Raw genomic sequence first — 13,114 nt, forward strand, 5'->3', positions numbered from 1 at the left:
AATCCCGTCCCATGTTGTAAGAAACAAGCACCCATTATTTGAAATTCAAAAACTAGGTGTCCATTTTGAAAAAAGTTAAATTGGTAAAAAAATTGAATATTTAAAAAACAGGCACCTAATTTTCGAAAAACATGTACCCATTTTTTATTTTTTTTAAATGGATGCCCATTTTAAAAAAATTAATTTTATTTTATTTTTTAAAAAATGTACCTACTTTTTGAAAATAAAAAATGGGCACCAAATTTTTAAAAAAATGGGTGCCCATTTTTTGAATTTTAGATTGGGCACCCAAGCCTAATACGGGTGCCTGTTCTTTACAAAATGGGTGCCCATTTCTAAAAGATCATGATCTCAATTTGTGGACTTTTTTAGAATTGAGACCCAACTTCTTGCTTCTACCTACTTATACAATTGCAAAAATATAATGAATAATAATAAAATGGTTAGGTTTCTAATGGATGATAATTAGAAATCGCTCATTAATAAAAAATGGGGGACTTGATAATGGAGAAAACCATAACACAGGTAGTGAAAAAACAATTGTACATTTAGTGGATGTGCATAAGGGTTTTCTCTATCAAGTACAAGCAAATCTATATCCATGTCAAGAGGAATAGACATCTTAAGGGATTTAGTTATGTGTAACTCTGAGGATAGTTACAAGACTTGCATTTGGATAAGGACTTTGAAGTTTGTATCTAATCTACTATTCGAGTCCTTAGAAATTTGATATTATTCTATATTTCATGAGTCAGATTACTTGGCATAGAGTGAGAGTTTCATTGGGAAAACTCGAGTTTCTTGCAAGAATTTTCTAGTACCGAATCTAAAAATATTTCTCCTCTTTGACATTTATATGCTACTCTTAAATTTCTAGTGATTCTACTTGTGTTGACAAGATCTCAGATCCAAGGAATAATAAAAAGGGTTGTAGCCCACAAAACTTCCCGTTGAACGTCGTATTGTGGAAACCCTTGCAGTGACATTGTAGATTGAGATCATATGATTAAGGAGTGCATTAAATTAAAAAAAGAGAGTTTTCGGTAGAATTGTGTGACCATTGTTGTGCTTATGTTCGTTGGATGTATAAAACTTCAAGTACCAAGGAGTAATAACAACTTTTATTTTTAACTATTTTTTTGTTAACAAATTTAAATTTATTCCTTACTCTTTTTTCCAACAGCCAATAACGAAGTAGCAGAATTACAATTTATAGAAAAATCTATATATTTAGATAAAAAAAAGGTTGAAAATTAATTATTCCTATACATCAAAGTAACAATTGTATGTCATCACCCTCCTTTAGAGGTCAAACAAAAAAGTAACTCAACCTCCACAGGAAATAAATGATAACATATATTGTATAATTCCTTTTGCAGTTAAAAACTAACCTGGCTTTAAAGTCAAGGCTTAGGTTAGAGAATCATCCCACTTCCTACCGACCTAAATAGACATTAATTTTTTCTTGGTAAGAATATGGACAAAGGCATTGTGTAGAAGTCCAGTAAAAGACGAATTAACCGAGTTTATAAAGTTTTCTGAGAGTGTACGACAGTTACCGTACTTTGCAAGGCAGTAAACGAGCATTGCAATGTAAATATTGAGGAGAAATCACTGCCATTTACGTGCTTATTATTTTTCGACAAAACGGACTTCATGTCACTTACTTATATATCAGATGTTAGACCATATATTGCTGGAAAGAGATGGATAATTTATTGATAGCGGCAATTCTTGTATTGATTGCAGGCCCATCTGTATATTCTGCAGTAATCCCTGCTTTAATATCGTTCAGAGATTCTATAGTTGATGCAGGAAATAACAATTATCTCCTCACATTAGCAAAGAGCAACCATCCTCCCTACGGATGAGATTTCCCTTGGAAAAAGCCAACTGGTCGATTTTCCAATGGATTCATAGTGATAGATTACGTCGGTATGGCTATCTGATTCATATTGGGATTTTCCTCTTCTTGTAATTCAATGACTTAAAAGTAATTTCAATTATATTTTCTTCACCTTAATTTTGTGTTGTCCTTCGTAGCATCCATGCTTGGACTGGGCTCTACAACGGTCGCTTATTTGGACCCGGATGCTAAAGGAGTTAACATTGTTAGAGGAGTTTCATTTGCTTCTGGAGGATCTGGTTTATACCATGGCACTGCCAAACTTTATGTCAGTAATTCGCATGTTTCATTACTATAAGAAATCATATTACTTAGAAACTGATTAAACTTAGTCCATCTACAGAGTGTCTTAAGTCTAGAAGATCAGTTAAAGCTCTACAGACAATACAGAGAGGATTTAGCCGGCGTAGTGGGCGCTGCAAATGCCTCGAGAATTCTATCGGGTGCTATTTATCTGATAAGCATCAGGAGCAGTGACTATCTTAACAACTACTACGTGAACGTAATTCTTCAGATTGAATATAATCGCAGGCAGTACAGAGACTTCTTTTGTCGAGTTTCTTATAGGCAATTTCTTCAAACAAAGACTTCTGTCATATTTTCTAAGCTGTAGAATTGTACTCCAATGTCGTTATGAAGTTATCATGTATTTATTGTCATGTGTTGAAATGCAGGAGCTTTGAAAGTTGGGCGTACGTAGAGTGGCGGTGGCATCTCTTCCCCCGTTTAGCTGCTTGCTGTCGCAAATAACACTGTACGGTCTCAGAAAGGAGACTTGCATTGAGAAACTTAATGAAGAGGCGATGATTTTTAATTCGGAAATGCTGAAACTATTGCAGATGTTTAACGGAACAGATGGCATAAAGATTGCCTATTTAGACATTTTCTCCCAGCTCTATGACGCTGCAAGATTCCCAGCGAAGTATGATCATTAAATTACTTTTTTTAATAGATGGTAGGGAGAGCTCCCTCAAATCAAATATTGATGTCTTCATCTCAACTGGAGTGCTTTTATCCATCAGCGAACTAAGTGCGATGAAACATTTCCCATGCAGGTTCTACAATTCGCCTATGAAGAACTCAAACAGAATGTTGAGATAAATGTGAGCTCTATATTTTTTAAAAAATTGCGTGTTCTCCTAAAAAAATGGGTTTGCAAGAACATGATCTGAAAATAAATGAAGAATACATTCCTCTATAACCAATCAAAAACAAACAAAAAAATGACAGAATTGTTAAAATCTACTGAAATGCAAACGATTGTAAAAATCACAACCAGGCAGAGAAAACCGCTTCCAAGCCCGATCCCTACAACAGCAAGCACAGAAAGCCCTCAGTTTTTCAGCATCGGCAAAGGATAGTCGTAAAGTCTTTTATTCCCTACAAAAGAGCTCACATTGAATCTTGGCAGAGCTCCCTCAATTCAAATACAACAATTATATAATAATAGAAATAAAAGAGAACAATTTCAGCTCATTACATCTAGAAGAAACAAATATTATCACCTAGCAAAATAATACTTAAAAAATCATCTAACTAGTGATTTGATCACACACTAATTTTACCATACTATTAAAGTCACCACTATACTGTTAAAGCCATCACTATTAAAAACAAACCTACCAATAATAATTACTAACATCTTATGCCTTAAAGTAGAAAGGGAAAAGATCCAAAGATAAACATCATAAGAACTCATAAAACCATCAAAGAGTTTAGCTTTACAAAAGAAACAGGAAAAAATAGTAAGAATGTTTCAAAACCTATATACCAGGAAACTCATTTATCTTTATCAATAGCCTTCCAATTGTTGGTGAGACATTTGATCTCTTTCTTGAAGTAGTCTTATTTTCATTTGAATTATCCTCTTTTCTTCCTTTCTAAGTGTTACTATCCTCCCTTGAATTATCTTTAACGACATCAATGAAGGAGCTCTCCTTGTCCTAGTTATTTTTTCACAATTTAGAAAGGAGGCTTCTTGATTGGGGCTTTTCTTTTGGGATGAGTTCGATCAAGCATGGCTTCCTTGAAAGAAACTAAGGACAAGGGTTTCTCCTTAGCTATAGCGTGAATGATTTTACTTGAAATCTTAGAAATGAGAGTCCTCTTAGAGCTTTGAGGTACGGTTTCACTGCTAAGAAGCTCAATTTTCTATAGAGACTCTTATATACTAAATGTGTCTATTGACTCCTAATAGGGTCCATCCTCTAACAAGGAATAAATATATCAATATATCTTTGTGTGCATCATTCCCATTAGGGTTTTCTCTCTGATCAAGGGTTTCCCTAGTTAACCAATCTAGTGTAATTGTGTATATGCATCTTGTTATGGTTGTTGTTTACTTTGATTGAATGGTTAAGATTAATTAAGGTTGGATATTTGATTCACCCCCCCTAGTTATCTTGGTGGACTACCATTTCTAACAATTCGTATTAGAGCATCGGGTCCTTGATGATAAAGTTTAACAACTTTGGGAGATCCATGACAAACATATTTAGAAAGGTTAGTCTAAAGTTTGATAGAACAAATTATGACAGCTAGAAGGAAAAGATGAAGACACATCTGCTATGTATGGGTCCAAGATATTGGATCTTGTCAAAATCAAAAAAGATAATTATTGTTGAAAGTGCTTTGGAAACTTGTATCAAGGATGAGAGAGAACTTTTCATGTGTGAAATGAGAGATAGATAAGCATTATTGCCCGCACTTCTTGAAATTGAGTACAACCAGGTAAAAACACTTGATACTTCTTATAAGATTTGGAAAGCTTTGGAAAATAGTTTTGAAGGTGATAAACATTCTAAGAAATTGAGGCTACAAAGCTGGATTTGTACATTTCAAGATGCTAAAATGATGGAAGATGAATCTATAAGAACATATGTAGGCAAAATATCATAAATTACTGCAGGTATCAAATCTCAAGGAGGAATCAAGGAAGATGATGAGGTGATCTGGAAGACATTGAAGAGCTTAATGCCATCATTTAAGTAAGAATTTTAAATGATACAATTCTTGATCTCTTGTACCAAAGATTTCACAAAGAAAACTTTCCTTGGGAGATTAGAAGTAGTTGAGAATGAGCTTAGCTAGTCCAAAAAACTATCTAGAATAGAGACAACTTTCAGTGCCCTAAACATTCAACCTAGTTTATGAAGAAGAAAAAGTGCTAAAGGAGATTTTGCTAGTAGTAGAAGATTTGATGAGGAAAGAAAGATAGAAAGAGTAGCCCTTCTGGTAAGAAGAGAAAAAGATGGTAAGAAAACCTTTAACTGTTGGACTTGTAATGAGTTTGTTCATTATTCATCCAAGTGTTCTAAAATAGAGAAAAAGTATAAAGGAAAGTTCAAACCTAGAAGAGATAGAGATTGTTTGTGTGCCAATGAAGAAGATGATTCTAATGAAAAAGTAGTAAGTGCTAGTGATGATGAAATATGATTTGTAGCTATTAAAGAAGAAAGTCCAGAGAAAATGGCCTTGGTATCACAAGCTGAAAAGAAATCTGATTGGATAATTAGCAGTGGTTTTTCACATCATATGACTGGTGATATGAACAAGTTTTTTGACTTCAAAAGTTTTGATGGAGGCATTGTCAGAGTTGGAAACAATTCAGCTTGCCATGTTAAAGGTATTGGATCTATAACTCTTGAAGGTAAGACTAACACTAAGAATGTATATTTTGTTGATGGTTTGAAACACAATCTTTTGAGTGTTGGACAACTAGTAGATAAAGGTTATTAGCTATAGTTTATAGAGAAGACATGTATGATCAGAGACAAAGATGGAAAGGTAATTAGAACAAGAACCAAATCTAGAGGTAATGTATTTCAGGTGAATCCCACTGAAATGACATGTTTGGTTACAAAGGTATATGACAGTTGGTTATGGCACAAGAGATTTTGTCATATAAACGATGGAAACATTGTGAAAACTAGTAGTATGTTTGCAACTAGAGATTTGCCTAAGATTGTAAAACCTACTAACACAATTTGCAAGGAGTGTGTATTGGAAAAACATACTAGAACTTCTTTTCCTAGCAAGAATTTTACTACTAAAACAAATTTGGAGATTGTGTATATAGATCTTAGTGGTCATACGAGGACTAAAGGATTCCATGGTGAAAGGTAATTCATGATTATTGCTGATGAATTTTTTAGAATGATGTGGGTTGCATTTCTTAAAGAAAAATTTGAGGCATTTGATAAGTTCAAGATATTCAAGAATAGAGTTGAGAATGAATTAGGTATGAAGATTAAATATTTAAGATCAAATAGAGGAGGAGATTTTACTTCAAATGTGTTTAATATCTTTTTTGAAGCTAATGGAATCAAGAAGTAGTTTTGAGCTCCTAGAATACCTAAACAAAATGGCATTGTAGAAAGAAAAATTAGGTCAGTAATAGAAGCAACAAGAGCTATGTCAGCTGAGAATGATATATCCAATATTTTTTGGAGTGAAGCTGTGAATACAATAGTATACACTATGAATAGAGTATAATTTAGGAAAGACACAAACAACACCCCTTATGAACTGTGGTTTGGTCACTCACCTATAGTTAAGTATTTCAAAAATTTTGGCAACAAATGTTATATCAAAAGAGATGATGATGTTGGTGAATTTGATGCTAGAAATGATGACGGTATGTTTCTTGGCTATTCATTCAAAAGTAGAGCTTATAGATGTTATAATATGAGAACTAAGACTATTGTTGAAAGTGCAAATGTAAGAGTTGATGAGAAATTTAGGATATAAGAAAGAGTAGTTGACTACAATTCTAATAATGAGAATGTTGTTATTACTAAACCAAGGAATGATGAAGTATTCTTTGAAACTAACAATAAATTTATAGAATAAAGGAGAGATAAGGTAGGAACAAAGTTTAGAACCTAGAACAGAGCTAAGAGCTGAGATAACAACTCCTACTTCTAGTAAGAATATGACAAAGAAGAATGTAGATGAGGCATGCAAATATGACTATTGGAAGCAAGCTATGAAAGAAGAATTGGATCATATAGTGAGGCATGGGAATTGGTCCCCAGACTAGTAGACAAGAATGTGATAGAAACAAAATGGGTATTCAAGAATAAGATGAATGAACAAGGTGAAGTTGTAAGGAACAATGCAAGATTGATATGTAAAGGTTACTCATAGCAAGAATGAATAGACTATGATGAAACCTATGTTCTTGTGTCAAGAATAGAAGTAGTGAGGTTATTCTTAGCCTATGCAGCACATAAGAAATTCAAAGAGTATAAGATGGATGTCAAGTTAACATTTCTTAATGGAGAACTTGAAGAAGAGGTATACATAGAATAACATAAAGTTCTTCCTTTAACAGATGACAAGGACATGGTATACAGATTAAAGAAAGTATTGTATGGCTTAAACAAGCACCCAGAACTTGGTATGCAAGCTTGGACAAGCATTTGACAAAACTTGGATTTGGCAAAGGTATGGCAAAAAATAATCTATACTAGAAAGAAATAGATAATTGATTGATGATTTAGGTAATATTTGTTGATGATATCATATTTGGAGGAGATGATAATGAGAGTGATAAGTTTACAGAAGAAATGAAGAAGGAATTTGAAATGAGTATAATAAGAGAGAAGAAATACTTCCTAGGATTATAGATTGTGTAGGATAAAGAAGGAATCTTTATTTCTTAGACTAAGTATTTGAAAGATCTATTGAAGAGGTTTGGTTTGGAAACATGTAAACCAGTTGGAACACCTATGGTAACTAGACATAAGTTATCTACAAAAGATGAGACACCTAATGTTGAGTAGAAGAAGTACAGATCTATGATTAGATGATTGTAATATCTGACTCACGAAAGGCCGAATATAGAAAATAAAACTAAAATTTTTGCAAGATTTTAACTTGATCCCAGAGAAGCACATTATTTAGATATCTGAAGGGAACATCAAAGTTTTGATTTTGGTATGAAAAATCTAATGATTTCACTTTATATGCTTATATTGATGTTGATTGGGCAGGAAATATGGATGATAGAAAGAGCACTAGTGGTGGAGCTTTCTTTCTTCGAGGAAGATTGGTTTCTTGATTAAGAAAGAGGTAGGACTCTACCTCATAGAATACATCAGAGATAGAATATGTTGCAGCAACAAACAATTGTAATCAAGTTGTTTGGATGAAGCAAATGTTGAAGGATATAAGGATAGAGTTCAGTGAACCTATTGTCATACATTGTGATAACACAAGCATAGTGAATATATCTAAGAATCCAGTGTTGCATTCAAAAACTAAGTACATTTCTATCAAATATCACATGTTGAGAGAGAAAGTTGTAGAAAAGGAAGTCAAATTGGAGTATGTAAGCACGAAAGAGCATATTGTAGATATTTCCACCAAGCCTCTTCCCAAAGAGAATTTTGAGTATTTGTGACGTATGCTAGAAGTTATGCCCCTACCTACATAAGAGTAGATGATGCAAGAGTGCATCAGTCTAGTGATCTAGAGCACTATTGTTTTTTTGGACTGAATATTGATGATTCCTATACAGGGGGTTATCTGTGATGGATAGAGTCATCTAGGACTCTTGATAGATATTGTTTTGAATAGTGACTTTGGACACTTGAGTAAGTCAGAGATAGTTGTTGCAAAGATAGAGGGTTGTTGAAACCTTTAACATTGATGTTAATGGGCGAGAATGACTAATGAAGAGGATTTGAAAAGAAAGAATAATAGTCTTTAATGTTGATATTCTTGGAACTAGATGTTTTTCATCTATGTTGCCATTAATGCCAAAGGGGGAATCATTGGAAACATGAATTTTAATGATAATTCTATGGGGAAGTATTATAAAAACATGATTAGATCACTATCATGATGATATGTTACATTTATGATTGTATTTGTCATTGATGTTGAAACGTAGTAGTTTTTTGTGGTATCTAACAGAAGAACAATGATAAAGATCAAGTAGGTACTAATAGATTGGTGAGCATTTTCACTAAGTGAGGTTTTAGATAGATACTACTAAGTGTCTAGTATATTAATCTAATCTCAAAATTACAAGATATTAATTTTGAAGAAGTTATGCAAGTTTCGGTGAAGACTATTTTGGGATAGAGGTTATAGAAGTATGCTCTGGTAAACATGTTATATATCTTAGTAGAGTTTTTATTCTAAGAAGCAAGGTTAAAAGAATGTAGAAGACACGTTCTTTATGACGTGGCTAATTTTTATCATCATAATATTACACATACAAAAAGTTATTCAAGTTACAAGGCAATAGATTAATGTTATCACTAAGTATAACATGTTCTTAATGAGGTCCTATAGTAATTAATTGGGAAGGTGTAATATCCAACTTAGGGAATTGTTTTATGGATTTGTTATAAAGGAAGGAAATTTTCCTTTGTTATGTATGAATGTATAAATAATTGCAAGAAGCACAAAGAGCGAAATAGAAGAGAAACAAGTTGATATGCGAGGATAAGCAGAATAGAATGAAGTTGGAGAGAACTTTGTTGCCAAGGTTTTATTATGAGGTCTAAGGTTTGATATTTAGATCTGAGGTTTGTGACCTTGTCTAAAAAGTCTGACAGTGATTGGTCTAGTTGATAGGATAGAAGAAAGAGGTTAAAGCACAATATGAAAATCTATTCTACAAGGAATAGTTGAGAGATTAGTTGGACAGTGCTTTTAGTGGTCTTTCCCTAGAAGCTATTTGGATAGTGGGTCCTTCTATCTTCTACAACTCCTAAAAAGGTTGGCAAACTCCTAATGGGGTTGGAATCTCCTAACAAGGATTCAAATTCTCCTAACAAGGACTCTTATGTACTGAATGTGTTTATAGACTCCTAACAAGGTCCATCCTCTAACAAGGAATATTTATGTCAATATATCTTTGTGGGCATCATTCCCACCAGGGTTTTCCTTTTGATGAAAGGTTTCCCTAGTTAAAAAATTTGGTGTAATTGTGTATGTGCATCTTATTATGGTTGATGTTTACTTTGATTTAATAGCTAAGATTAATTAAGTTTGATAAAAAATTTAACCGATTCACCCCCCACCCCCCTCCCCCCTCTCAATTATCTTGGTGGACTATTGTTTCTAACAAGTAGTAAGGTGGAGTAAAATATAGAGAAAAAAAACCCTTGGCTACCCTTGTTAAGGAAAGACATGACAATTCTTAGTCCACTAATAATTGAGAAAGAAAATTGGCCCTCTAGACCTAGAAGGAAAGCTACTAGGAGGAATTTTGGGGAAAAAGAGAAGGAAGAGACTGTTTATGAAGGGAAGGATGAGAAGGTTATGGGAGGGGAATAAGACACCCCTTTATCCTCTTGGGTATCTAATATGTTTAAAACTGAGGCCAACACACCAGAGTCTAGGAAGGAAGGCATTATGGGAGAATAGGGAATGATCATACATCTCCTGTTAGAATTGGTAATTTGATGAGAAAGACTCAAGGGGGGTTCTTGTGGGAGGCACCGATCAAAAGGAGGAGAATATTAGTGGGAGTGACATCTAGAAAGAGGTGAGTACTATGGAGAAAACTAATAAATACTAGGTGAGACTGGATTTGGCCAGGTTGGAGGAGACCATCACTAGTACGATTAAAAAGAATGACCACCTAGAGGAAAATTTTGATAAGTTTGCTAACATTTTTGTCAAGGTCATGCATTTGGTTATGACTACTCTTAATCTATTGCAGGTGAGCAAGGAGGCCACCACTAAGGATAAGGACATGGAAACAACCCCTTTGGTGTATGACATTTTGGTAGATGATTAGCTATGCTTGATACTAGAGAACACAATGAACCAAATCAAGGAGAGTTAGCTCCTGCCTATGTGCTACATTTTTGGTTTTTTGTTATGATTGCTAGTCTTTGTTTCACCTAGGGGAATTTCTATGTTGATCTTTTCTGGACTTGTTCAATTCTCAATAGGAATTCTTGGGCTAGTCTTATGTATAATGATGAGAATATTGTATATATTAATTGTAGTACATTTTGAAACATCTTATTTTGGTGTTTTTCTTATATTAAGGAATGAGGTTGGTTAATATGTTGGTTGTGTCTCTTGAATGATTTTTAAGCTTTGTATTTATGTTCTGGATCAGCCCCCATTTTGGTTTCTTTTTAATATATAAAATAATTAATTGATTTTGGAAACTCAAACCAAGAAATTTAATATACCACTTTGACTAATCTAAGCCACATGACAATACTCATAGAAAATTATTCCTTTTCACATTTTCTCCTAAAAACAATTATCTACCTCATCCCCTTTTTAGTCGTGAAGTTTTCTTTCCTTTATAAATAAAAGGATTCACTAGCATGAAAAATATGGAAAGTATTTTATAAATATAGTTTCCCCACCCCTAATAATTAAAAATAAATAAATAAAATTATAGATTTACTTACATATCCTTAATTTGGAACTAAACTTTGAAATATCTGACTAGTGTACTAAAAAATGTAAAGTTTGAAGGAAGAGTCCATCATAAGGTAAATCATAAATTAAAAATTATTATATAAGTTCTAAGATGGTTATGTATCCTTATATAAAATTTTATCATTTCTAGTGATTAATATTCTCATTTTTTTCCTAAATTCATTACTATGCCATTTTAAAAAGTATCTAGAGATGGTGTTTGATCATGCATTTCTTCTATATAGTGGTCCTAATTCTTTTGAAAGAGATTTTTTCCCTTCATTTAAATTTATTAAATATTAAATGATTTGTAATTTTATTTTAGTCCATTTATAGTTATTGATTTTCTACCACCCTTCTTTATTTATATGACAAGTTCATGTATTTTTATGCCAACTAAGTGATGCATTTGAGCTCTATGATTTCTAATTCAACATCCATTTCTTCATTATAAAAATAACACAAATTGATTTCATTTTTATCATACCTAAGGTCTTCACTATTATGGTTGGGAAGTTCTATTGGAATATTGACATTCTTGAGGAAATACCCTAGCACATGGGTTGGCTTTTAGTGTCCTATGAAATATGCTATATTTATGTTGGACTCTAGATCATTTCTTTCAACTGACTTATCCACCAAGATAAACTTTAAAAAGTCCCATTTAAAATTAAAATAAGTGTGTTATAAAAATTAATAAAAGTAAAAAATGTAGGTATAATAAATAATAAGGAAAACCAGATCCTATATCAATATCTCTAATAATTTGGTAGAAAGACATACTTAAGATACATATCCTAATTTACTAATATGTTGAAATGGAAGGGTTATAATAATAATTTTTTTATTAAGGATAAAATAGATTTTTTACATGGGACCCGAAACCCCAACTATATTGTAACAAAATAATTTAATTTGAAAAGTACTAAAATGAAATGGTGTTTTGACCAACAAACACACCCACATCCACTTACAACAAAACTTGGCTATAGTAAGCACTTAAACCAATACATATAGAGGAAAAATAGTCTAACTAGAGAAAAAAAAGAAAAGAAAGAGACAACATTAAAGTAGAAGAAGGTAGACTAATTCTTCCATGTTATCTTTCAGCTCTTAGTGAACACTTTTGATCTTCTTTGTGACCTCTCTGATGTCTTTTTTGTCAAATTGAGTCTCTTTATTTTGCTTGTTCTTGGTGTTGGATTAGGTAAATTTTCCAAGACCATCATTCACATCTTCCCTCTTAGCTTCCTCTAGGTCAAGAAATAGCTTCACCTTCTTATCCTACTCCAAGATACCCAACACCCTATTCATGCACTCTACAATAGCTTCTAGCAAACCTTGACATCTAGCTAGTGCATCTCTTGTCAAGTTTTGCATTATTTCAATTTTACTCTTTGTTTCATTGATCATCCCCTATTTCCCCTTCTTCTCTACCTCCTCCTTTTTCCCATTTTCTTCCTCTTTATGTTGAATCTCCTAAATTTTCCCTTCAAGATCTCTACATTTTAAATTCAATATTTTGAGGGAATGAAATGCCCATTTATCTAGACTAAATGAGTGGAGGGAAAAAAATTTAGCAGTTTTGTAAAACACCATGACAAGGATCAATGACCAAATAATTTATGTCTTCCTTTATTAGCTTGGCATTGAACTCCCCATCAACCACTTGTAGCATTGGAATCCTCACTTGTCTCTTCTCTTTCTCCTCCTAGAAAGACTTGTCCCTTTTATCATTTTGTTTTAGGCCATGAGACATACCTTCAGTATCGATACCTTCAACATCTTTTAGAGAGATGAACA

General features: G+C 33.0%; 1 pseudogene; it reads left to right on the forward strand.

Moving 5' to 3' along the window:
* The first annotated feature begins 1,706 nt into the window (after positions 1-1,706).
* On the forward strand, positions 1,707-2,841 carry LOC149577841 (GDSL esterase/lipase At5g03810-like; annotated as a pseudogene).
* Positions 2,842-13,114: the final 10,273 nt, after the last annotated feature.

Source organism: Cupressus sempervirens, chromosome 1 (assembly GCF_028749045.1).
Source record: "Cupressus sempervirens isolate cs-2001-9-10 chromosome 1, ASM2874904v1, whole genome shotgun sequence".
Taxonomy (NCBI): domain Eukaryota; kingdom Viridiplantae; phylum Streptophyta; class Pinopsida; order Cupressales; family Cupressaceae; genus Cupressus; species Cupressus sempervirens.